Consider the following 26854-nt stretch of genomic DNA (forward strand, 5'->3'; position numbering starts at 1 on the left):
GAATACCTAACTTTCTGCTCCGGAAACTCTTGAAGCTTGTCTTGTTTCTGTACCAAAGAGAAGGCTACACACTGGAGGAGCTGGAGCATTTAGAGCTGGAAAGTTGGGAACAGCAGACAAACAGGTACGAACTAAATAGGCAGATTTATTAGGCATGTTCGTGCTATCCAAAGCGTCTTAATCTCGCTACTTCTATCATCAGCAATTCCCCAGGCACTCTGGAGCAGTCTCTGCTTCTTAGGGAAATTTCACATTTTAAAAACTGCTTATGCAGAGAAAGAAAAAGACCCTTATTTTTAAACTAAAACAAAGTAGAAGTTGCAAAGAATCCAGCAAGTTCTGCTTTTTTTAGAAGTACTTCAGTTTTAACTCTTAATATCAATTGTGTTAAATTCTGTATAAGTGAGATTTTTTAGAGATGATGTGTAAACAGTTTTGATAGCACTAATTTGAACATTTTAGGGTTTTTCCCCTCAAAACCACAGGTTTCCCTGCAGAACCTTTACCCTCATTGTTTTTCTTGGGGAAAACCTTCTAACTAATTATGTAGCTATTCATTCAGGAAAGCGTTCTTAATTCTAAGGTGTGGAAGAAGGAGAGAGTCCATTCTTTTGGTTGGGGAACTATAAATAGCCATTCACTTCCACATCAAGCCATCATCTTGCTACAATTCCTTTTTGGAAGCTTTCAAATCCAAGTCCTTGCTAAATTAGGGTTATGTTCCACATCTCCAGAGATTGCATCCCAGACTGCCATAAGCACAACCAAAGCTGGCTGCACTTTGCATCCAGCCCCAGGGAAGATGGCTCAGTGCACGGGGCCATGCCATTTTCTTTTCTAATGCTTTTTGAATCCAAAGCTTTTCAGGTAGATCCATCCAATTTGGGTTCTTGAGACAATTTCGCTTTTACGTTTCCTGCTTCTTTGCTCTGCTGGTATCGTCTGCTTGGTCAGAGGTACATGAGAACACAATAGCTTGCTGTGCTTGGAAGCAGCTCTTGGTTTTAGCACCTTGCTGAACCTCTGTCTCGTGTCACTCGAAGATCTCTTGTCTGCGGGAAGTCTGTGCTCCAGCTCCTCCACTGATCCATCGTTTGACCTCCAAGGTCTCTCCACGCCACCCCTGCTCCTGAACACACACCTTCCATGTAACGCAGGCCAGCATCTCAAGCCCCTCTCTTTTCTGCAAAAGTGCCCTGAGATCTCTGGATGAAAAATGCTTTATAAAATTGTTGTTCTCTGGAGAGCAATAGAATTGAGTGAGAGCCTTTCTGCTGAATTTGTAAAGCCAACTACAGCTTTTAATGGCAAATTAAGTCTTTACTGCAGGACTCCATAGGCTGGTGTATTACCATTCCCAAAATACCTGGAATAATCCATTTCTCTAAAAGCCTTAGGACACTAAGTGAACTGAATGAAGCCCCTACAAATGTAAAAACAGTCTAGACTGTGCTCTTTTCGTTTCTTTTCCAGCAACACAAGGCTTATTTTCTCCCTGGTTTTGCTCCTCATACGGGTCCACAATAGCAGGAATCCGCTCTGGCTGTGAGACAGTTGCCAGATTCATTCCTCCTCCGCAGTGCGCAGAGCCCCACGTCCCTGCGACCACTATCTTGAATCCTGGCAGCTGGCTCGGGGTGTTGGGCTGAGCTCCAAGAATAAACACTTTCTAAGGCATTAATCTTTATAGTGATTATCTGCGGCAACTACTTCATCTGGCTTTTGGAAATCAATCTGAGGGGGGGGGGGGGATTTTTTGTGTGTGAATTTAATTTGATATAAAACTCATGGCTGCCCTTTAGAAGGACTGGTCCTACTCCATGTGCGAGTGGGACGAGTGGGGAGGTGGCAGTCACTCGAGCAGATATTCAGAGGCCGTTTGGGATTGATTTGATTGCAAGCTGGGCTTGTGGAGATGAGGATACAAGGATAAATCCTCTCTTAGGAGGTGCAGAGCAGGACACAGGGACATCATTGAAGAGGAAGGTGTTCACTCTCATGATCCTCTTGTTGCAGTGGGTTGAGCCAAGAACACTCTGTCCCAAGCAGCCCTGAGAGCTCTTTTGGCTCTGTCACCCCCAGCAGTAGCTGAGCCCACAATCCTGAATTCACACTGAGTTCACAGCCCACCCATGTCTCTTCTGCGCAGAAAGAGCTTCTAGCAACTGGTCCCACCTGAGATATCCAACTGCAGTTGGTCTGAATCAGTTTCTTGGCAGAAAATGTAGTTTGTGCAGGATGACAACTCAGAGGGCAGTGCTTGGCAAACTGCATCGCCCTTGTCTTCAGGGCACCTTCATGTCTCCTGCCCGGTGGCTTCAGCCTGGGCTATGGGGGCTCCCCAATGTGATTCCTCACCATCTATCCCTCCTGGTCCTGCATCTAGACTGGAGCTGGAAGGTAAAGGATGGATTTTTGGCACCTGCAGCACTGAACCAGGCCCCTTCAGCAATTTTTCTTTCCTCCCTCCGGCCCAGGAAAGGGAAGGGATCAGAGAAGTGGGAGGAGGATCAGAATTTAAGTGCAAACGTTCAAGCTGCATTTAGCACCTGTCTAATTTTTAATATGTGCTTAGCTGCGACATGATATTAGGCACTGAGGTAAGTGACAATTTATGCAGCATTTCTAGATTAGCTGTAGCACAGAGAGTAGCTGGCTTTTTTGGCTTGGTGACTGCAATGGAAACTAAAATCACTGCAGTCCCAGTCAAGAAAACTGTATACTTGGGGAAGGACGATGTCACAGGGCTTTCTGCCTTTTTGTTAAAATGAAGGGAATTTCAAAGCTCAGTGTTTTGAAAGGAGAAATATTTTGATCTCTGAAACATGTATGGCACTTGGTTTTGGGAAGGCTGAGAGTACAAGGAGGTGAATCAGAGCTGCATTTTCCAATTAACAGATGCTGTCTGAGAAGAGTCCCAGCTTTCACCCACGCCCAGGGCAGGTGCCCCTTAGCATGGCCAGCCCCCGGGGTGATGCTGAGTACATCTTGGTGCTGTTTTCCAAAGATGTAGATCTGTTCCCAGCACAAGGCACTAACTTAGAAAGCCAATGTGCAGAAGTGAAAGACCACCATTCCGGTCAGAAAGGACCAAAGACCAGCACAGTCTCATCCCAGTGCTGGGATGTACAGCTGCAAGGGGCAACAGGAGCTGCACACGGCTGCTTCTGGCGTCTTATGATCTGGCTTCTTCCCTGGGGCTCAGGGTTTCTCCCCTTCATTATTCCAACAGCCTCTCTCCTGCTGTCATCCATCGACTGTGTGGGTCCCTGGGTCCTTGTAGGAGGTGCAGGGAGTGGGGTCTGGCTGGCTTCTGGAGCTTGAGGGACCAATTCTGTTATCTTCACCTCTGCACGCGGAGGGGTTTCACTGCTCATGCCGAACAGGAGCAGCGTGCAGAACATTGCCAGGACCCAGCAGCCGTTTCCAGAAGAACATCATTTCTCTGAGTCCTGCCTAGATCACAGAGAGGGGAAAATCATTGATCTCCTGTACATGGCAGCTTATCTCAGGGCACTGTGGGTGAAATTTCTTTCTTATCTGAAAGGCCATTGAAAGACCCATGCACTGTTTGTTTCATATAAAACTTCAGGCAGATTTTGGTCAGTGCACACAGTGATTTTTTAAAAAATTCGTGCTTTTTTGTTTGTTTGTTTTTGTTGTTTTGTTTTGTTTTTCTAGCCAGCATAGAGAAAACAAACCCCAGCCCCGGAGCAGAAGATAAGCAACAGAATGCCCTTGCACCTTCTGATTCATACAGCTTAGGTTACATCTCAAGCGACCCAAGGCCAGGGTGAGTATAGATCTGAGCTGAAAGCAATGCTGCCCTGTTAATAACATTGATACACAATTTCCAGCTGCCTGTTAAGAAGAGAAGGGTGTTTTTCAGCTAATAGGATGTTTTTTTCATGTAAGATGCCAAGTGACAGTTCCTTCGCAATGATGCACAGTGTTTGGTCTGGCACAGAAGGCTGTCTGATGATAAAATGCCTTTTCCTCCTCTTCTCCCTGCCCCACTGAAATCTGTGTTTGATTAGCACCTACATCTTGTCAGAGCTGGCACCACGGACTTAAGAGCAGGGCAAAGTGCCACTTCAGCAGATGGATGTCAGTGCCAGCACTGCTGCCCACACCAGGAAGGGCTCCGGAGGTCTGCAGCCCCCCAAGCCATCAGGCTGACAGTACCAATGCTCATTCCCGCTGTGGTGAAGGAATTGACAACTGTTCCCTCTGAAAATTAAGTTTCAGGTCGGAATTGGAACAAGCTTCTGGCCCAGGTCTGCTTTTGGACTGGGCTGGGTTCTTGCAGAATGTGGTATCTTGTCCTGCAGCATCATTCCATGGGTGCCTCCTGGTGCTATGTGTAACAATTCCTGCTTTCTGAAGGTCTGGCTTGATTACATTCCTGGTAAAGAAAGATGTTAGGACCTCCTAACAGCCCCTCCTTTGTATCTAAGCTACAAGGGGACACACTCTGCCCCAAGCCATCCAAGTGAAGGTGGTTGCTTGCCTCAGATTCCATCTAAATCACCCCAGGCCTTATGCACCATGCAGACAGATGCCCAGCCACCTTTCACATGCTGTCCTGCCAAAAAGCCACCTGAGAGATTTTTGATGCTCCTGGGTGCAGAGCTGGAGCTGCTGTTGTCCTGAACTGCGAAATCACACGCATAGCATGACTGCATCATGCTGCCTGCATATGTGGTCTGTGCACGTGGGATTCATGTCATCAGGTCCCATAGACTTGTACCTGTTTACATTCATCAGGTGGTCTCAAACCTGCTCTTCACTTACAGGGGGTGGGACTTTGATCCCCCAGCCTCCATCTATGGGTTCAGGGAAATGAAAGACTTGGGAAGCCCTCTACCAGTGCAGACGGAGGCAAAGATGTTGTTGAGTACCTCAGCCTTCTCCATATCTGTCATTGCCAATTACTCAGATATAGAAACTTACTCCTAATATAAGAAATTAGCCATCTTTCATTGCTTACACACTACTATTTTCACCCCTCAGTCTATTTTCACAAATGTTAAAGGAGCATGGTGGCCCTCGGGGACACCTCCTGTCACCCTAGTGCAGCAGCTCGAAGGAAGCTGGGTCCTCTCTTGTGTTCTTCCTTGAGGCTCTGCACAGAAGAGATGCCACCTCGGGAAAGAAGCACTCACACAACCCCTGAGAATCAGCAACAGATTTCTTTATTGCTGGGACATCTTGGAGGTAAGCCTGCGAGATGTCCACGGTGTTTGGTGGCTCCAAGCTAATGCCTGGGATGGAGCCTGAGCGACAAGTAGGGAGCTCGCCGGGCACTCCTCCGATGCTGTTGGTGAGCTCGGATGGCACAGAGAGAAGACACGCTGGGGTAGCCACAGGTCTTTTCTGGCCGAGGTGGATCCACTTCCATTAATTCCTCCACATCTGGTGGATCCACCTCCATGGGCCCCACAGTGTTTGGCAGGAGGCTAAGCCAGTCCTTTCCCAGGACTGCCCAAATGGGATGCCTTCCATCCTGAATGTTTTCTGGCCAGGGTGCCGAACCAGGACGTCGTCCAGTTCCACCCCTAGGCCCCGTGCCACTGTCCAGTTCATTTCCATGAGTGGGTCCCACGCTGCCATCTGGTTTATGGCCATGGTTGGGTCCCACACTGTGTTCTGGACTATGGGCACGCCTTTGCTCCCTGCAGCTGTCCCACTGATGTTCCTGCCTTCTCCCCATGCCGCCATTGTGCCACTGGTAAGGCCCAGGCCCCCTGTCGCTGTACAGCTGAGGGGCCGGCCTGTTCCCCACATCGTTGCGGTGCCAATGATAACGCTTATACATGTCCATGGGCTTGGCACCAGAGGTCCCCTGAGCACTGGTGTCTCTTGTGCCACAGGTGCTATCCCTCTGCCCATGACACTTCTCAGTAGCTGCCTTCCTTCTCGGTGCTTCCTTGGACGGCATCGCCGTCCTCGCACACCAAAGAGGGCCGCTTCTCGCCTTGCTCCTTCTAGCCTTCTTCCTGCCGCGTACGCTGGCTGTCAGAGGCGCTAATCACTGAGCAAGTGGTGGGCCAGCTGCAGGGGTCCCCTTTTACACGGCCCAGAACAAAGGCAGGGCAGTGGTGGCCACTGTGACCTCAGCAAGCCTCTGTGATGGAGTGGCCCATGCGTGGCCAAAGGCAGCTGTGGCTCCACAGAGGTCTAGCCAAAAATTCATACCATATGACTAAGTGCACAGTCCAAACGCTTCCTGAATTCTGACAGTCTTGGTGTCATGACTATGTCCCTGGGGAGCCTGTTGCGGTGCACGACAACCCTCTCAGTGAAGAACCTCTTCCTGATATCCATCCTGAACCTCCCCTGCCGCAGCTTGACACCATTCCCTCGGGTCCCATCGCTGGTCACTAAAGAGAATAGGTCAGCGCCTGCCCCTCCACTCCCCCTCCTGAGGAAGCTGTAGGCCACAATGAGGCCGCCCCTCAGCCTCCTCTTTTCCAGGCTGAACAGGCCAAGATGATCTCAAAGGGCTTTTCCAACCTTAATGTTTCTATGATTCTGTGATCATTTAGGTCCTGGTCCTTCTGGTTGCAGTTGTGGCTGGCAGAGTACTTTTTGTACCTGTCCTACTCTAGATCAATATCGAGGTTGGGAGTGGGGCTGGGCAGGAACTCTGCTGTTATTTTGGGTCGTTTTGCCCTGTAATCACAGCAGCACAGCATGGCAGCAGCACAGAGAACGACTCCCCCTTCTCTCCCTGCCACCTCACTTATATAGGCTCAATCATGTTCTCACTAGAGGCAGTCGAGCCACATTCATTGCACAGTTTGTTTGTGAGCTTGGCATTTTTCATCATTTAATAATATGCAGCAAACGGTTTTTCACACTCTTAGAGCAGCCCCATAAAGCACTGCAACGAGCTTTGGCAGTGATTTTACTCAGCACATTTATTGCATCAGTTGTTAAATAGAGCTGTTTGTGCATCTTAATCAGAAACCTGCCCCTTGTTTTGTTTCCACTAATAGGGGAGAGGGGAGTTGGGTACAAAAAGGGCTTTGGGGAGGGACCCCAGTTGCTTCAAATTGCCATATCATAGCTTTGTTGAATCTCTGCTGGAGGTTCAGCCCCTGTGTTTTAAGGTATAGGGAGCTCCATTGTTAATTAGGAGCAATTTTAGTCCTGTTTTAAGCAAATGACCTCATTTTGTATAATAACAGTGTATTCACACTGGTGCTATTAGCAGTGTATTCACAGGATGTCCAGGCAGGCTGTGGCTGGATGTTACTGGGTCTGGAATGGTTTTTGGCTCTCAGTATCACAAACTTCTCAGCATTGCTGGTGTCCCAGGTGACTAAAGACTGGCAAGGAACAAGCACAGATCTTCATGGCAGGCAATGCATGTTTCTCCAGCTCCCCGACATTTCCAGCTGTCTCTGGACTGAGTGTTGGATGGGGCTTGGTTCTTGTGTCTGGTTGGCCAACAGTGGGATCAGCAGCTGGGACCTGGGCAAGTGGTAGGAGCTGCTGTCTCCAGAGAGCAGGACGTCTTTTGCTGGGTGTTGTAGCCAGCTCTTACCCTCTTTATATAGCTCTAACCACTAGATGGAGGCACAGATTGATACTCAGGGAGTGCAAGTTCCACCATGGAAATAACTATAATCTCCCATTTTCAGAAATGTTTCCTCCTGGGATCTCTCAGTTTACCTATAGGGTCTACAGAGTTCACTAGACAGGCAGTCTAATTAGTCTCATTATAGAGACTAATTCACCCATTGTTAAAGTAAAAGGAAAGAAACAACAAACACCAAAACGGCAATGCTGGTATGGGATGCTAACATGGGACCATTGCTCCAGCATGCTGCCAGCAGTAGTTCTGGACGGACATCTCCTAAGACTGCAGTGACATGGCCTCTACTCCTGTTCTTGCCCTCTCAGCTGCCTCTGCAAAGACTCCCTGCCTGTTGCTGGTGGCTGTTTCAGCTATGGTCGCTTCTGCTCTCCTGCACGCTCCAGTTGGGTGGCAGTAGGAGCATCTCCATCACCTATGCCATGGTTAGTGGTGCTCTAACTCGTGGCTAGCGCAGCCCAAACCAACCCTTCTGAGGCTTCTCTAATGGGCTTGCACAGGGACATCCACTCAGCAGACCATGGCTTGTTGCCTCTCTTCTTTCCTCCTTTCTGGACAAAGAGCGTGGTCTGAACATTCACCGCATGAGTAGGGCTCATCTTATTTGAACAATGTAACTTCGTGCAACACCCACGTAACCCTTCCAGTGTGAGCAGCTTTCTGGAGCAGAGTTGCTCAGAGCACAAGGTGAGCTGCTGGCCAAGCTGGTCCTCTCCTGTCCTCTGTGAGCTACAACAGTTTGATGCATATCATGAGCCTAGAGCAGCACATATTGGTAGGGGAGCCACAAAAATGATTAAAAGGTTTTGAGAATTGTGCCTGTGAGAGACAGGCAGGCTCAGGCTGGAGGAAAGATGACTGTTTTGAGGCAGGAGTGCTGTTTGCAACCAGAGAAGAAGCTGTTGTGGGGCAAGTGGGGAGAAATTATCATCATTAGTCACTGACAACAGCATGAGAACTAATGGGCTGGGCTGCAACAGGAAAACTGCCGGTTAAGTTCTAGGAGAAACATTATAGCTCTGAGCAAAACCGGTGCATTTCAAGTGGGTGGAGAGAGTCCACAGCATCCCTGCTCCCAGAGATTGCCAGCACTGGGCAGACCTCTCTCTTGGAGAGAAGAAAATGCCAAGCAAAGCTCCTCTCTCAGGTGCAGAAGACACTGATGAAGCAGGAGCAATGTCCCCCTTCCCTGCACACAGTGGCCAGCAATGAGGCACCAGCACCTGTCCTGAGCTGCTGCCACCAGCACAGCTCACGTGAGGAAGGGGGGCCACCACAGCTGGTCCTGCTCCGAGGCAAAGGGTCTCCTCACTCGGGCTTTGCAGCTGACATCCTTCTGCCATATTTCATCCGCGTTGCTTCGCTGCTTGTGGCATGGTGCCTGCTATTTTTGCTACAGAGCAAACCTCATTTAGAAGAAAATCCTGCTGCTGGAGTGCTGACACAAGATGCTAGAAGGAGAAAGCACTACGGGTAGTCAGCATAACCCCTTCCCCGGTCGAGAGCACTTTCCTTTCCATGCATAAGCCTTTTGGCATCAGTGGAATAACTGGGACTAAGATCCAGCTGTTTGACATGTCTGCCCTAACCAAGCTGCATGTGCAGCATCAGCCATGAGTCTTTTTTGGAGGATTTTCTGGCCAGCAGCTGAAAAAGCTGCAATACAAAAGCCAGCCAGCCAGCCAGCAGTTCCCACGATCCAACTGAACAAAGCTGACAAACTTCATTTTTAGCTCTCATCTCAGGACCACACGCTGCAAAGCACAGGGAAATTAGCATCATTAGTGAAGAAACACAGCAGGAGGACTCGGGCCAGTTGAGACATAAACTCCTGGCTCTGAGGTTCAGCTCTCTGGCAGTGTCCGGGGGCAGAGCTTCATTCAACCCATGGCCTAAAGGGACATTTTATGCTTGTCTCCAAATCAAAGCTACACCTATACTAGCAGAGACGAAGCAGCAGAGTCTTGCAGAGCATCTCTGTTTCCCCTGGAATAAAGAATTATGCCAGTATAAAGTATTTCTGTAAGGGAATGTGCTACTTGCATAGTTATTAATTCATTATTGGTCATGGCCAAACTCACTCCTCTACTAAGTCATCTATTAAATGAGCCAAATGAAATTTATTAACACAGCGTTGATCATTTAAGTCTTTTAGCATAAAGAAACAGGCATAATGGAATGGAAGCAGAAGTAATAATTTCTTCCCCGGCTTCTGGTCCATGTCCTGTGCTCACAGAGCCCTGTGTTACGGCTTTAATTGGTCCTGGAGCTTCTTCCCTAACAGGCATGGCAGAGTGGCTGGGGGGGAATTTTCTGGATTTTTGTTTAAAGACAAAGCGAGTTTCTCTATGAATCCGGCCTGAAGTGATGAAACTGAATTGGAAAAATAGAAGCAAGCCTTGAAATAGCTCTGAGGCCTGGCTAGCCGGGAGGAGGAAGTTCTTATCTGGCCAATACCTCGGGTGCTGCCACATTGGCACTCAGAGGACAGCTGGGCAGCACCCGAGGAGGATCTGAGCCCTTGGGGTGCTCCCTAAATCCAGGGGAGTGGAGGCTTTGGGGCCCGCTGGGGTAGGCCACGGGGCAAAAAGCCACTCGCTCCTCAGGGCCAGTCAGCAGCAGGCACAAGGCAGCTCCTTGCCTCCACTAGAGGTTGCCCCAGTGTCACTTTTTCGGAAGGAAGCTGCACATCCCCAGAGGGAAGTGTCTAATCACCGTTTTGTACAATTAGACTCAGCCTTTATGGAGCTCTGATCATTTATGTACGCAGAGCCGAGTTTGTTTCTACTGGAGATAATTTAGCCTCTAGGTAGATGGGGATATTTTTGCGTGTGAGGTTTTTTATCCTGAATTTTTCTGATGGGGAAGTGCTGCTCTGTTTCCTTCCCACTGCCCCCCAGATTAAGAAGAAATCATAAATATAGCTCAAGGCGAGGCAGGTCTGGGGCAGCAGCGCTGCAGACCAAAGGCCCTCACCTCTGAGAGCCCCGCAGACGGGGAGATGGCAGCTGCGTGATGTTTCAAGGATCTCAGTAGCATCTAAATCTTGCATTTTACCACGTAAAATGGCAGACAGGTCCCGGAGTGTTAGGCCATGTCAAAGATGCCCAAAGCTCTCAGCTCCTAATGAAGTTAAATAAGATTTAAGCTTCATGGGTCTAAATTACTTTAAATGGGACTTACAAGATTAAGCCGCAGAGACGCGGGGGAGCACAGCCCTTCCTTTCTTCCCATCTTTAATTCAGCGTGGGGACAGACAGCGGTGACAGGAGCCTGCTCGGCGGGGGCTCCGCCGTGTCTCCAGGAAATGTTCCTCAGTGCCATTCGTCACCCGGTGACTCAGCCGGCGGTGTGACGAAAAGAGCAGCAGCAGTGCCTGGCCAGGTGGGGAGCGAGGCAGCGGCTTGGTGCAATAGAGCTATCACGGCCAGAAATCTCCATCGGGTCCCTGCAGTGCAATGTGGTGTTCAATCTAAGCTGGGGGGAGAGGGGAGGTACCAAGCACGGAGCACCTCAAGAATGAAAACATCAATTAATCCCCTGGTTTCGCTCCTGCGTCAGCGCAGTGCCCCGGGGAGCCTCCTCCGCCCCTCACCAGCAATCAGCCTATATCAAAGCATCATTAACCATTGTCAAGTCAAAGACATTTTGATTATAAACGAGTCCTAGCGCAGACTTGGAAATGTTTTGCCATTCGCACTGCACAGTCCTGACAAGAAGCGAAGCAGCACATGAATTTCTGTCCCGAAGGCTCTGTGGGATTTGCCCCATAACTCCACCTCCTTTGCTGCTACCTGCAATCCAATATTTATTTATTGATATTCAAGAGCTCATAAAATGCTAGGAGAATAACTCTGGAAACACCATTAAGAAGTCATGTAGTCCACCTCTCTACCCACAGAAGGATCAATTTTAATATCCACAACAGATATTTTTCCTAAACTGCGCCTACAGACCTTCAGTGATGGAGGTGGTATGTTCTCCACAGGCATCTTTTGTGCTTCACCATCCTTACCGATATTACTGCTACATGGTATTACTATCTGAATCTATCTCCATGCAATTCAAATAAGCTCCCTCTTGTCCAGCTGATGAAGGATTTTGCATTTACTGGACAAGAGGGGTTGTCACAATTCACCATTGGCAGGTTTACATTTCACTTCAGTGGAGCTCATGAAAGTCTGCAGCCTGAAACGAACATTGATTTTTCAGAGTGTGTCTGGGTTTGCTTTTTGTTATCGGGATACGTCTTGCAAAAGTTGAACTAGAAGTTGAAACATCTCTCATATTTATAAATCCAAACCTCTGGGCACTTTGCTGTTGTTATTGCTAGTGGGCATAGTGATGATTTTAGTTTTTAAAATAAGATATTTAAACAGAAATTGACTTTTTCCATAGAAAGTTTAATCACGACACAGTTTTTCTATTTTTTCTATCCAAATTTTAAGATGAAAATGTCTGACCAGCAGTAATCGAAAAGGGCTTAATGGAGTGGATCTGTCTGGAGCGTCACAAGTTTTCACTAAAACTTTCCAAAGTTAGTAGGGAAAGGAGGCCTTTGCCCCTACATTCATCCACCAAGATAAACAACCTGATCTCTGAAGTGCCAGCCATGCAGGGGCTCTCTTCAGATGCCTTCTGTGAGTAAGCTCTCAAGAAGATAAATGGAGGTTTCCCAGCCAGCAGCTTCTCACTTCAGAGAAGCAGTGCATAGGAAAGCTCCATGCTGCACTGGGCTTTTCATTAGTTTTGAGTGGCACTTCTAAAAACACAGCTGTAAACATAAATTCCCTTCACCCCCATTCCCATGCTTTTGGAGGTAAGGGCAGAGGTATAGCAGCCTTCTCCCCATCCTTGGTCCAGTGGCTGGGACAGGAGGATGGTTTCTGCACAGGACATTATGGTGGCTTCTGGAGGAAATATGTCCTGCGTTGTGAGATATTGCCCGAGAGAAACTAGGCATGGGTGAGGCTAAGCTGTTGAGCTATGTCTCATCTTCATCACAGCTGCTTGTGTCCCAGAAGACCATTCTGGACTCTCCCAAACCTTAAAGCAAAGACTGAACCTCTCAAACACTCATTTTCTGCCCCCCTGGCTTTCTGTTGCTACCAACAATCCTCTTCCTTTGTATCCATGCCTGTGACAGGAGAACTGCAGGGAAACATTTTCTTGAAAATGTTATGAAAAAAGAAAAAAAAAAAAAAAAGAAGAAGAAGAAGAAGAAAATCAGTTATTTGAAGTGGCTGGATTCTGGAGTGTAGGAGCTTGTTTGTTATTTATTTGGATGAAAAAAAAGCACAATTCATATTGTTCACAGCAATGAGGTGACAGTAATGGTCCAACATATGCAAAACATATGCTTTCCCATCCGGCTGCAGAAAACAGCCCTTATATTTTTATTCCAAGGTCAAGAATTTACCAGTGTGTGCAGATAAGCTTGTGTTCATCTTCAGTGAGGAAAGACTGGATGTGAACAATTTCAGAAGCATCCCCTGAGTCTTATGCAGGCAGATTTCCCCAAAGAACAGTTTCTCTGAGCTGCCATGCACCAGGCATCTTCTGACAGTGAACCACGATGCATGTGATCGTGTGCGCTCCTAGATGCATTCACATAACTCATGTTCCAAAACCGGGTGCTGTGCAAAACAGGCAGAGCTGCAATAATGTAGGAGGGAGAGCAGTTTGTACCCAGACAACTGCAGTTGAAATCATTTGGGGGCCATAATTACCAGGGCTGGAAGAAGGGCTGTGAAGCATCTGGCCTCTCTTCTGCTGATCTTCAAGGGGTTCAAACCATGCCCAGGCTGTGCACAGACCAGGATGAAGTCAGTTTTGGCTAGGCACTGGGGTGGCTGGAGCAAGAGTCTGGGCTAACAGATACAGATGGTCTAGCGAGGTCTTCACAGCTCAGGGCAGAACCTTGAGCCTTGATGCTCAGCAATGGGGGAATTCTTGTCTCTTCACCACTGATGCTGACCATGAAGAGGGTTTAATATGTATCAACAGTGTTTACTACAGAATAAGAAGAAGTTATTCCCCTTTTCTGCAAGGATGAAGGAAAGTCTATCCCTTCCCCACCAGGTGCTGGAATCATGACTCCAGCAGCTTTCACCAGAGGAGACCCATGACTGCCACTGTCAGTGGCCCTGCATCAGGTGCACAGTAGTTTATAGTTCTGCAAGCTTGGACATCTTCAGACATCAGTGATTTCCTTGTGAAGCTCAGAATGCAACTCACCGGGCAGCAATAAAATCCAGAAAGCCAGCAGGAGCCCCAGGCCCCACTCCAAAATTGAAATGAAATTTGCCTGGGATGCTGCAGTACTCAGGGAAGTTCTGGACTGCCAGACACTGCAAACTACAACACAGAGATGTAGGACAGGATCCTTGCTTCTGAGAGTGCCTGTCTCCAAGTTAAATTATCCCGTTAAACTATTGCAGTTTGCTTTTCTCTTCACTTAGATGCTGAGTGGAACAGTTTCCATCACATGGCTGTGTAAGTGCATGTATCTTTTTTCCCATTTATGAATGTCTGCTGCCTGATCCTTTTTTTCCATTTCAAGAATGGATTAAAAGAGTCCTTTTAAGAAGCTGGAGCATGTTTCCTAGGCTAATGCAGCCCCAACCAAGCTGTGCTTTCATCAAGGTAGTTCAGTCTTCACCGCAACATCTCTTAAGCTTATTAAATCAACCTGGTCTCCTGAGGGATACTTTAAATGAGGGTAAAATACCACATTAAGCAGTCCAGGAACTCATTTGATTTAATTTCATTTTTATTTAGTTTCTTTCTCTGTCTCCTCTAAGACATAAAAAAGAAAGGTTTGGAGATGTTCTAAAGATGCTCTTTTAAAGCATCATTGAATATAATAATTCAATGAAGCTTTAAGAATCTGCCTTTCTTAACAGTCACAAAAACAGTGATCTAGCCTTTCTTTCTACCTTTTCTCTTTCCTTCTTTTACCGCATAGATGTGATGGCACAGAACTGTGACAATGTCTCTTGTTACTAAACTTCCATTAACTTTTGCAAAGTGCATAGTGGAGCACATTTGCAAGAATGCTGTAAAACATTAGACTAAATAGTAAAAATAAATTATACTTGTCAAGTAAATGAGGAAAAGACACTGCTTGATATATTACCCAGCTTTTTGCTGAGGGAATTCCATATATGTGCAGTACAGATTAACTTGCCAAACTGTTGGATTTAAGTTTTTGTTTTTCCCCAGCAAACTTCTTGATCATTAGTGCAAATTGATTGAACTGTGGAGAAAGAGACTGGCATCATGCTGTGTGAGTGTGCCTGTGCTTGTGCTTGTGCCTGTGCTGGTGTGGTGTGCACATCTATCTCCAAATAAGTTTGATAAAGGCAAATAATCCAGTCCAGGAATGAATCTACGGGAAATCATGTTTTAGCTCTGCTCTTTCCAGAGTGGCCTGCACACACTGCTCCAGACACCTGCAGGCCCAGCCAAGTGGCGATGCTGCAGCTGGATGTGGCTCTGCCTCCCCTACACCTTCTTCCCACCTCACAATGAGGTTCTCAACTGCTGCACACTTTCCCCCACCAGGCACAGTGGGTCTGTCTGCAGGGAAATGTGCTGGTTGTGATCAGTACCCTCTTGATGGGCTGGAAATGACAAGACAGGGAGAGACCCGTGGCTTTTCCATGGGTCAGCTGGCCTGGAACAGCCTGAAAGGTAGAAGAATAGGAAGGATGGGGTCACTGACATCAGCCAATGGGGACATTTTGCTTTTTATTTTCTCTTTGGCCCCTGAATTGCCATTCAGTAGCTCAAGTGCCTCATCTGAATTCAGCAGCTGATGGTCCTTATCTACATTTCATGCAAATCAACCCAAGGACTGGATTCTGGCTGCTTTCCAGTTGAGGTTAAAAGTCTCTTTGTCTCTTGCATGCCCACACCACCCCTCTGGTGGACTTCAGAATCGGTTAAACACACACGTCTTAGCACAAATGACTTCTGAACCTTGGCTCGGGAGGCAAGGTTCAAAACAAGACTGTACTGAACTTCGTTGTTGTGTCCTGGGCCTAAGCTGACCCCCCCTCCCCCCCCAAAGGACCAGAAAGTGTTTTTTGGGGGGGCTAGTTGGGCCTGGATGAGCCGTTTGTCTTCAATTCTATGTCTCAATAGCTCTCTGCTCCCAGCCCTGACCTGTGTTGCTGCGAGACCCCATGGATGCACCTCGTCCTGTGGGGGTCCCATGTCCTCCCCAAGCCTTGGCGTGTTCACAAGGAGACGGTACATGTTTCAGCTGCTCCAAAGCACAGCACAAATGAATGCATAAAGCATTGGCAGGAAAAAAAGTTGTGCTGCTCCTAATTCATTCAGCAAATCACCTGCTGCTCCGTGCCTCAGTTTTCCCAGTTTTTGCCTGTTTAAGCTCTTTGTTTAGTCTCTCTCTTTGCATGTTTGTACAGTGCCAAGTACAGAAGGTGCCTGATTTTGCTTTGAGTTCTGAAATGCTTCCATAAGGCAGACAGTAACTCTTCAGTGGCAGTGTTTTAATTGCCAGGATCCCTGAGGTTTCTCTGCATACCCCTAGCAGAAGCCAGTGCACAGGGCTGACCTCTCCTGGCTCGCTCATAGTGCCTGGCAGACTCTTTTCAATTATTTTCTCCCCATGTTGCTGTTTACATTTTGTGCTCGCATCCTTTGCAGCATTTCCAGTCACCTTCCAGAGCCTGAATGCCTTCTAATCTGAAGTATATTTCAGCCTTATCTCTATCAAAGCAGAAGGGTAGGGGAGGCATCCTCATTCCAGCTGCTCTTCAGCGACCTGATCCATAAGGAGGCTGAAGCCATCAGCTGCTCATCTCGGCTTTCACCGGAGTTTGAGTAAGTTGCAGACGATTCTTCTGTCAAGAGCACTGAGGACAAAATGAAACTTTCTTTTTTTCAGGGCTGCACGTTAATCTCTTCTCAACGTGCTTGGAAATGATTGCGTGTCATGTTTCATTTCAGGCTGTCAGTGAGTTTACTCAGTCCCCTTGCAAAGAGTCCTCCTGCGGCAATCCGATAGCTGCGGTGTGTGATCACAGGGCCAGGTGCTTTGCCGAGGCAATTGGGTTGGTCTCCATCTACACCGGTGTAAACTGGGACTGGAACTGGGATTCACTCTCTCTGTAAAGCATTATCTCAGTTGCCTCCTGTGGTTCCCTTGTTCTTCTCTTACTTTCTCCACTTGTAAGTGGGGATTAGGACCCCACTCTGCTCCTCTTTTCCCCTTCCATCCATACAAATCCATCCATTTCTCTCCTTGGCTAAATGGATCCTGAGCAACAAATCCCTGAAGGTCTCAGTGGCTTTATCCTTGGGCATGGCCTGGTTGGGGTCTGCTGGTAGAAGAGGTGCCTGGCACTGATGGGTTACAGAAGAGTCATTTCTTTTGAAAGCAGAGGGAGGCTTTGTGTCCTTATTTTCCATCTTCACATTTTCCAGTTTTTACCCAAATTCACCAGGTTCTGTTTATTGTCGCCTGGAACATTTGCTGATTTTTTTTTTTTATATTAATCAGCCTCTGAGTTACAGCAAGCCACTGCAAACAAAGCCCCACTGTCACACTGACAGTGAGAACTCACTTCTCTTAGGCAGCAATAAAGAAGAGGTGACAGAGAGCTGAGTGCATGGAACAGGCACCCCTATATACACACATAACTGTGTAATTACTAGTATCGTTGAAATGATAGGTATAAAGACCTAGTTAGCAATGGAGCCGGCTCATTAGCATAAAAACTACAAGCACAAAAATGCACTGAAATGACAAATACAAGGAAGCCATATGAGATTTGCATTAAATTAGTGACTGCGTGCGAGATGCTATTTAAATGGCAGGTGACTAGAAAATTTCTTTCCCTTTTAGTGTAAGAGGCTGAAATGTTCATTTTCATGGTAAACAGTAACTACACATTGATTTCTGGCTTTAAAGCATCTCTGCAAATTGCACTCACAGTAAGTGGGGTTGGAGTTACTGAAATCAGAGGACTGGCTTGCCCTACATGTCTCTGGAACTAAGCAGCACAGCTTGAATTTCTTTCTTAGACTTGTTAAAAAAACTGCAATGACAACAACAACAAAAAAAACCACTTGTGTCTGGAGGTGGTAAATCAATTCACATACAATTATTTGCGAAAGTGATCTGATGAATTATTTCAAGCCAGAAAGAAGCATGTGTGAGGACGATCGTCAGGAGCTTGCAGCGAGCTGAACGTGCCCACCGGCTGCTCCTCCTCGCCTGGGAGCACCCTCCCTTTCTGCAGCACAGAGGATTGGGGTCACATTGGACAAGTGATGGATCAAGATTGCTCCTGCAGCTTGCAGGTCTCATTTGTGACAGGCAGCCAAGTAAGATCCTAAATTTGGGTTAGAGAATAAGGCCCCCCACTGTGCATCTGTCCCCTGACTGCAGGAGTCCTGCAGCCTGCTGGGGCTCTTTGTGCCCCAAAAATTCAGCACAGAGTCAGGGCATCCCCAGGGTCTGGCACAGATAGGGCTTCCCAGGACTTCCAAGCTCTCACCTCTGCAGCTGATATGATGAAAAGCCAGTGGCCCCTGTGTTGCTGCACCCCTGGGAACCCTAGGGCCACCACCACCAACCACCATCACACCAGGAGCAGGTTTCTGACAGGAGAAAGCCTCAATGCTGAAAATGCAACTGAAAAATCATTTTTCTCCTGGTATCAGGGCAATGGCTGAGGTCCTAGAATGGGGTTGGGGATGCTGGGGGGCTGCAGAATGGTATGGCTGCTGAGCATGGCCACCCTCTGTCCATTGCAGAGGCAAGGTCCAACCTGAGGACTTACCCCTTATACTTGAGAACACACAAACTGCAGGTTAGTGCATCAGTTGGAAGTTAATTTGCAGTTAATGGCACAGGCACAAGCTCAGTGTAAAGGCAGGTAAATCAGTGTAACTGTGTAAATCCCAGCTAGGTTTCTCCCAGGCATAGACTGACAGAGCAGCACATGCACACCAGGGCTCATAACCATCGAGCTGTGCTGCTAGAATTAACTACCACAACTTCCTGACACAGGAGGGCTTTAAGTAAGAGCTTTTGAAAAGGTTATCCTTTGATTGAATGAAGTCGTACCCTAGCGCATCACTAAATGGTAGCTATGCTTGGAATGAAAAATGTCACTTCTTCCTCAAAACGGACCCGTCTGGAACTGGTCACCAGACAGTGACATGTCAGAAGACTTTTTTTCTCCCCAGGTTTAGCTGGTGGTCTCTGTTTGATGAGTTGCTCAGGTTGAGTTCAACCATGTAATTTGCAGAGAATTGTTTGAGTGGTTTAATATGTTGTGAATCAAAAGAAGGAATTCTAGTCTCAGTAATTAAGATGGAATGGCTAATTATTTTTCTCTGTCTGGAAGTTCACTTTCTAAAGAAGGAAGGAGGAGACGGAGCTTTCAAATGCTTTTATTCATTTCGTTGCAGAAGTAGTCCTTATTTGTACCCACAAATGTTTGCACACACTCATTTGTGTCTTCGTTAGCAGGCGCAGAGTGCCTTTGAAAACTGAGCCTACCTAATGAGAGGAGGCAAACATGGGCTGGTGCCGAGCAGCAAACATGCAGCTGCTCTGCTCTATCTTTCTTCTACAGGTTCTCCAAGCGCTTGACAAATTTTAAGATCAACCACAAGAAATGCTAGCGGGCAGGGAAGCCTTGTAAACCATTTTTAAATGAGGAACTTAAAATTTGCCCTGCAAGGCACAATTACTCAAGTCGCTTGGCTGATGAGCAGAGGGTACAAATGGGGAGCCTCAAATTCCCAGCCCATACAAAGCAGCTCTTCCAGCTAGTTATTCTAGACATGTCAGCAACACGTTTGACCGCTCTGGTGTCTCTATTTATTTGCTCATTCTCTGTAACCTCAGCCTGCCAAGCCGTGTATCTGTTTGGGCTGCTGTCAATCACATGTCAATTTTTATTTGCCTTGGCTCAAATCAGAGCTGGTGTTTTGACAAAAGGCGGAGGGAAGAGTGGCTGTCAAAGCTCCGAAGGCGAGAGAGAAAGGCAGAGATCTAAGACATGGAGGGGAGGAACGGGGTATTTATTATCACAAAATGATGCATCCTTGTGCAGGAGATGCAATGAGCAGGGAGTCACAGTGAGATCGGAGCTGTGAGTTTTGCAGGTGGCTTGTTCTTGCTCTTTGAGGAGGTGCAGCCAAGGTGGTGGGCTTCAGTCTACAGCAAAGCAAGGAGATCTAAGCAGGACTCCAAGGAAAATCCCCCATTGCATTCCCCTTGAAGCCATTGCTTTGCCAGCTCAGTGTGGGGACCTGCAGAGGGTTGCACCCTTGCAGCTGGAGCTGCTGCACACCGCTCACCTCCAGCTGCGGTTTTCTCCCTCGTGCTTGGGGGACTCCTAAGCCCAGCCCGATTTGGGGGCTGAAAGAGGAGTGGTTGGGTGCTGGCATATGAAGCGATGCAGTGCCATGGCACAGGGATGGGGGTCCCATGGTGGCAGGGAGGGTTGCTGGAAGCATCCCATGTTGCAAGGGTGGCACCGAGCTCCCACTCTCTGCTGTCTGCAAGCAGCTTCCCCGGTGCTTTCTGGAAGCTGAAAAACCCAACCTCATGTTGACTTCAGACTCAGGTGGCTTTTCTCCTAGTGGGGGTTTTTAAACCTGTATAGTTTAATTTCTCCTTTTTTATTTTTTCATTCTGAAAGGGACTGTTTTCCCCAAAAATTTCACATAAAATACTAAGGAAATGCAATTGCTTTGGGGATCACTCCTATATTTTGGTTTTAATGACAGAAATGTCTCCTTCCTCTTTCACTTTTTAAAACTGAATGTCATTATAATATCAATAGGTAAAAAAAAAAAAAAAAAAAAAAAAAATCTAAAATGAAAAATCACTTCAAAATGGAAAATCAAAACAATTCCACTCTGTTTTTATTTTTTTTTCAGATAAAGTGTGATTGAAGTTGACATGTTCCTGAGCAACATCTCACTCATCATAAAGTGGCATTTTCTGTCAGAACAACATTTTTTCAGAAAATGAGCACTCAGCTTGGGATTCCTGTATAATGGCATTAAATGTGAGTACGTGGATCCAAACGTAGAGAGGAGACACAAATTATAGCTAACATGGACCAATGATTATTCTTTTTTTCCTACAGTAAAACAAAATAACCTATAATCAGCCAGAATAGCCAGAGACTTCTGCTCAATATCTTCACGAGCACAGCAGATACAATTAGAAAGCTGTAGCTCTCTCTTGAAAATAGGGGCAATGAACCAAAACAATTGAACAAAAATGGGTGCCAATAAGAGCTAAAAGACTACGTATTTTTGGTTCAATGGCCAAATGGAAAAAAAAAAATACATTTTGAGTTAACCTGAATTGAAAAAAAATTTCAATTTTTCCAGTGAAGCAAAAAGTTGAAAAAATTAATAGCAGAGCACTTTTTTTTAAAGCTTTTTTATTTTCTGTTCAATTTCTTTTTCATCCAATTTTCAGGGACATTTCAATGTCTATTTGATCAATCCCAATCTACAGTTCTGAAGTAGAGCAACACAAGCTTTGACTGAAAGTTTTTTGTCTGCTGTTGAGAGGGGTGAGGAATACCATGTTGTAGAGATGGGAGTTGTATGAGTCACACTCCAAAATAAAGGGTTGATTCATCACACCTGAGGATCAGCTCTCCTGTCCTTGGTGGGACCACATTATTTTGTGCTGGCAAACATTTAGCAGCAGTGCTGGGGACACGGCATGGCCTCGCAGAGCAGGAGGTTGAGGACAGCCCTCTTCCTTCTGGTTACTGGAGGCTCAGGGAGGTGCTTGTGTTTGGGAACATCTCACAGTGGAAATAACCGGACCAGATGCCAGACTAGTCATCAGGGAATTCTTTAACACTGATTTTTATTTTTATTTTTTCTGCAAAACAAGCAGATTTAGTCACAGCAAATTTTTTTGCTGAATCCATATGGATGTTGCCGAATCTCCCATTTTAGAATATTCTGAAACATTTAGAAAGCTCAGATTCAACATTTAGCAGAACTTCGCTTTTTCAAGTTTCCTTTTAGAAATTGGTTTACATTTACCTAATCTGTCATCAAAAGACTGGGAAGCAAAACAGAATATCTCTTTCCTAGCTCACCATAAAACGTATTTAATTCAGAATTTAGTATGATAAAAAAGTAGAGAAAATGCTTAGTTGTTATGAGTCTGCTTTCTGTATATGTATGCAATACCTGGCCAGCCAAAAGCAAAACCCCTTTGCCACCCAGAGCTGGCCTGGGGAGCTGACAGGCTGGACTGCGTTTTCTTGCTCCCTGTAATGCTGGTGCCTCGATCCACCTGCAGCCCAATCACAAGGAGCACAAGGGATTAAATCCCAAGGAGCCCCAGGGAGCGAGCTGATCTCCTCCAAGACTGGCTTAAGCCTTGTGGTTTTCCAGCACTGGCACATTTTTAGCATTTTAGGCAGCAGTTATAAGAATAGATTTTCTTGCTCTCCGAGGAAATGCTCAAGCTTTCTGCAAATCCTGCCCAGCCTATGTCTCGAGGGGCTCTGTCTCCTTGTGGAGCCTCTGAGGCCATGGTGTATGTCCCTCACCCTGAAGCGATGTTCTGCAGTGAGCCCAGAGCAGCTGGGCTGGCTTGGCTGCAGCCCTAGCTCCTGTCACTCATTTGTGCCGCTGGAAGGATGAACAGTGCTGATTTTCACATGACAATGTCTTTCTCCAACATACTCACTGAAAGGTGTTTGCCCAAATCCTCCCTCTCACCCTGCTCTCCTTTCCACCCTACCTGCTGCACTCCCCCATAGCAGTACTTGGTTTCCCAGCAGATGCCTCCGTAGCTGGGTAATTCACCTAATACCCGACTTATGGCAGAGTTTTATATCAGATGCTCTGTGTGGCAGGGAACATAATAGCAGCTGATTCTGTTGTAATAAGAAGAAAAAAAACTAACCCCCTTGAATTGGATGTGATGTGAGTGTTTTCTTTTCAGTAAATCAAGCTGTTATCTTTCCAAACTTCTTCTTAGCACCCTCCCTCCCTAAATCCTCCAAGCCTTTGTGTTTTTGAATATGATATTCCTTAGGGTACATAATTATCAAGAAGTTGCATACATAATTTAAAGAGACCTTCTGGTTCTGTGCCTGGATGGGCTACTGACATTTCCAAAGAAAATTTAGCTAAGCACTGGGGTAAAGCTCCCACTGTTCTTTGACAAATTCAAGATCTTCATTGTTTGCAAAATAGTCTGACCTTAGCTTTACCCTTACCACCTAGGGGAAGGGGAAGAGATAGCTGGATTATATAAACTCCATGAAGTAAAACCAAAAAGAAATAAATGAAGGCCTGGGTTTCCTTTGGAATGAGGGATAAGCCTGCACCAGAATCACGGTCTGGATGAGGGCTGGGGTCTGATGTCGGTGCTGTAAGGCTCATTGGTCAGGGGCAAAGTCTAGATTTGCTTGACAGTTGCACCTAATAAAGCTTAAGTCACTCAGCTGGTAAGTAATTAGGGACTGGGACCCAGCATGTCTTGAAAGTTCTTCCAGAGTCCCAGTTTGAGCTCTGAAACCTAATGTGCTGGGGACTCCAAAGGATGTAGGAGTTTTTTATGTTTTTGAATAGTTCACCCAATTTCAGGCTTTACAACCCAGTTTTGCACTTAATCCTGTCCTACAGTGGCTTCTTCAGCCACAGCTGACATTTGGAAGGATTTTAACTTGCTGCTTTGCAGGCTGTTTCTTGCTTGCTTGTTTTCAGAGAGTCTTTCCCTTTATAGTAGTTAGCATTTAAATGGAAAGTGGACGGGGGAGAAAAAGCAGCATTTTGGTATCTCACAAACCAGATGCCTGAAACAAATCATTGCTTCGTGGCCAGCTATTAGCGAGCAGGGATGGATAAAGAGATGGTGCAAAACTTCTAAGCCCCTTTGCTGCTCACAACATGTTTCTGAGGAGCTTTGCAGCCTTTGCTGGACCCACAGAGATGGGATAAAGTAGCAAAAATCAACTCATTGCCCAGCAGGAGTCCTGAGAGCAGCAGGAGGCATAGAAACGAGGAGGGATCGAAGATGTAGGCTCACAACTCCACAAAAATAGGCAATTTTGACCAAGGTGATGTACTTGCAGAGAAGCAGAGGGGTGCCAGTCACTGGCATTTGCCTTCTTGGCTAAAGAGAGAGATGTCAAAACCGAAAGGGTGAGTGAGTCACATCTGCCTTGGGACCCCTTTCATATCTGATGCCATCTGATGTGTTCATTAGTGGCATGGATAGCAGCACGGAGATCAGGGTTATGGAGCTTGTGAGCTATATAATGAGGGGAAGAGATCCAAATCTGCTGGAGGACATGGTCTGTGTGCAAGGCAAACATGACAAATTGGAGAACAAAGCTGAAAAAATGAAGATGTGATTGAATAAGGATGAGTGTCAAATCTGCACCTAGGCAGGGTGATCCATAACTGTGGGATGGAGAACAGCTGGCGTGGCAGATGTTGCACAGGAAAGGATGGGGAACTTGTAGTTGTTTTCAAACCATGTACAATTCAGCAATGCCAGGCATAGGAATTTAAAAAAAAAAAAAAAAAAAAGGAAAAAAAAAAAAGGGAAGAAAAAAAAAAACAGGCAAATGCATGAGGAAGTTTAAATAACAACATCAATTGCAAGGCGCATGGGTGATCCTTTCACCAAGAAAGTTCGTTGTGTTTCTGTTTTTTAATTCCATATTTTAAGAAGACTGTGGACCAGCGGGAGGAGATTCAGAGGATGGCAATAGGGCCAATCAGCAACCCTCAAAACACGGCCCAGATTACAGTGAAAATGTTCAGTTTAAAGAAGAGATGGCAAGATAAGTCTTCAAACATGAAAAAGACAAAGAATAAGATAAGAATTTCACTCTTCATGTCCCTGGTGAGGAAATGAAGAGGAAACAGGCTTAAACTGAAGCAGGAAAGGTTCAGGTCAGGCACTAGAAGGTCTGTCTTGGAATCTGGTGGTGACACGTGCTAGCGTCGATTGCCTGGGGAAGGTGCAGAGCAGCCACCGCTGCGAGGCTGCAGGAGGCTGCACAGACGTCTGCCAGGAGTGCTGTGGCTGCACTGCTTGCCTTGGGCAGGGAAAGGACCCAGCACCCTCCCAAGACCCTTTCTGCCCCTGTTTTTGCCCATGGCTTCAAGTTGCTGATGTTTCCCAGCTCAGTAGGACTTCTGGACAAACCCTGCTATTGGAAAATAAGCTCTTCCCTGCTGTTTATCGGACTGAGCGAGAAACCATTGCATCAGAATTTCAAATGTAATTTTACTGAACGGTCAGCACCTGAAATATCCGAGGCTTAAATATGGATTCAAACATAGTCATTTTGGTTCTCAAAATTGCCATAAATGCAGATGTCTGCGTGTTGTAAAATGCCCAGCAGAGAGTAACAGGCTTTGTTTAATTCGTGTGCTCTGGGGTACGGTTCGCACTACAAAATGCAGTGCAGGTTAAACACACAGAAATAGAGGTTACCCACCCTTGCTCTGGGCGCGGAGTGTAGCTGTACCTTGCTACTGAGCTTCTCAGCATTTTGCAGACATGAGAAGGATTTTTGTTTGGGTTTTGAGGTTATTTTGCATCACTATTCAACATACAACTTCTTTCTCTGTTTCCCATTCCTAACTCAGGCACAAACTATTGAAAAAATAAATAAAATGTGACCAAAGATAGGAGCTTTCTCAGCTAAAAAAATATATTCCCAGTTTGACCTGGAAGGCTTATGAAACTGCATGTGAGATAAGGCTCTCTCCCAGAAGTCCAACCCCCTATAGAAATGCAAAGAACAGAGAGCTGAGAGCTGTTCAGATGACCTGGAGAAGATGTGAATCAGCTCTAGATCTTGGTTATTAGTCTTGGTTATTAGACCCTCAACTTCTACAGTAAATTATATGTATGCCTACTTTTAACCTAGGTCGTGCAGCTGCCAGTTTTATGTTAAAAAATGTCAATAAAATTCATCCCAAGAGGACTGGGTAAGCTCTGTAGAAATACTTGGGATTTAAGATTTGAGATCCATGGGAAACTCTGACATTCTGTATTAATTTATTTCCTGGCCATCCAAATAACCTAAAAATAATACAAATACTATAGAAATATGATTACAAAAATAATAAAAAGCTCAAACTAGAAGATTTCAAAAGTAATGAAAATTCTGACCCTATTCTTCCAAAGTTATTGAAGCTGCTCTCTACTCCTGTTGAGTCATTTTGTTTTGATGAAGTCAGACCTCTTCGTGTTGAGACTATAACAGAAGACTTCACATCTGAAATTCTAAGTTTCCAACAATAAAGGGATTCTAGAGAATAAAAGTTATAACGGAAACTGAAACAAAACCAGAAGTTGCAATGAGCCATTCTTCTCTTATTGAAGTCCTTTGACATCTTTGAAACTAAATGAGAAAATGGAAACAAACGCTTTCAAAATTTTGCACATCAGAAACATAACCGTGAGTGAAGTGTCCCCATGAAGTGTTTAGATTGTGGCAAAACTGTGTTTTCTGGTTAAAACTGTTCACCTCAAGTGTCTCTACCAACACTAAACGCTGAGCTGCATCAACAAACTGGCACTTGAGGGCTGACCTGAGTCCAGAGTAACTGGGGGAATGACGCACCCTGTTTTCATTTTATGCCACAGGGACCCAAGTACAGGAGACAACGTGGGCCAGCAGAAACCAGTGGCAGAGCTGGAGGACAAGAAAGGAAAGGTGAGTGTTGCCAAACATCACGAAGGGACCAGGCTGGGCAAAGATCCCTGATCTCCATCATCTTGCAGGAGAGGATCTTGGAGTGATGCACAGTGGTTGTCACCACCACATCTGCGTCCTGCACCAGGCGGTAAGGAGCCCATTATTGTTCAAAAATCTCCTAGGAAGACATTTTTGTCTACACATTGGAAGACTGAGCTAAATGCTTGGAGCTATTAGCAGACAATTAAAGCTAATGTTGCAGCCAGCAGAAAGATCCGGGTTAGTCACTTTTCTCAATTTAAATCTTTGAAAATTTTCACAGTTCTAATCAAGAAATAAAAGAGAAAAAGCATATAGATGCATACATATATATATATCAGAGCATTAACTTTGATTGTCAAATCAAGTCAAAAATTGCTGAATGAAGTAAATATGAGGAGAAATATAATAGGCTATTACCACAATATGGCTTGTGGCTTTCATTTTCAAAAGATATTCACGCAGCCCTCGCCCCCACACAACACGCTTTGGGATGTTTAAGGGA

At 46.1% G+C, this 26854-nt stretch overlaps 1 long non-coding RNA gene across 2 annotated transcripts; it reads left to right on the forward strand.

Moving 5' to 3' along the window:
- On the forward strand, nt 1–26459 carry LOC116498206. Of its 2 annotated transcripts, XR_004254158.1 has the most exons (6): nt 1–124; nt 3682–3793; nt 5123–5217; nt 20537–20667; nt 26259–26328; nt 26397–26459. It is a non-coding gene; the product is annotated as an uncharacterized LOC116498206 (long non-coding RNA). The 2 variants fall into 2 exon arrangements; XR_004254159.1 differs by lacking the exon at nt 5123–5217.
- The last annotated feature ends 395 nt before the right edge of the window (nt 26460–26854 follow it).

The sequence above is a fragment of the Aythya fuligula genome, chromosome 23 (genome assembly GCF_009819795.1).
Source record: "Aythya fuligula isolate bAytFul2 chromosome 23, bAytFul2.pri, whole genome shotgun sequence".
NCBI classification, from domain to species: domain Eukaryota; kingdom Metazoa; phylum Chordata; class Aves; order Anseriformes; family Anatidae; genus Aythya; species Aythya fuligula.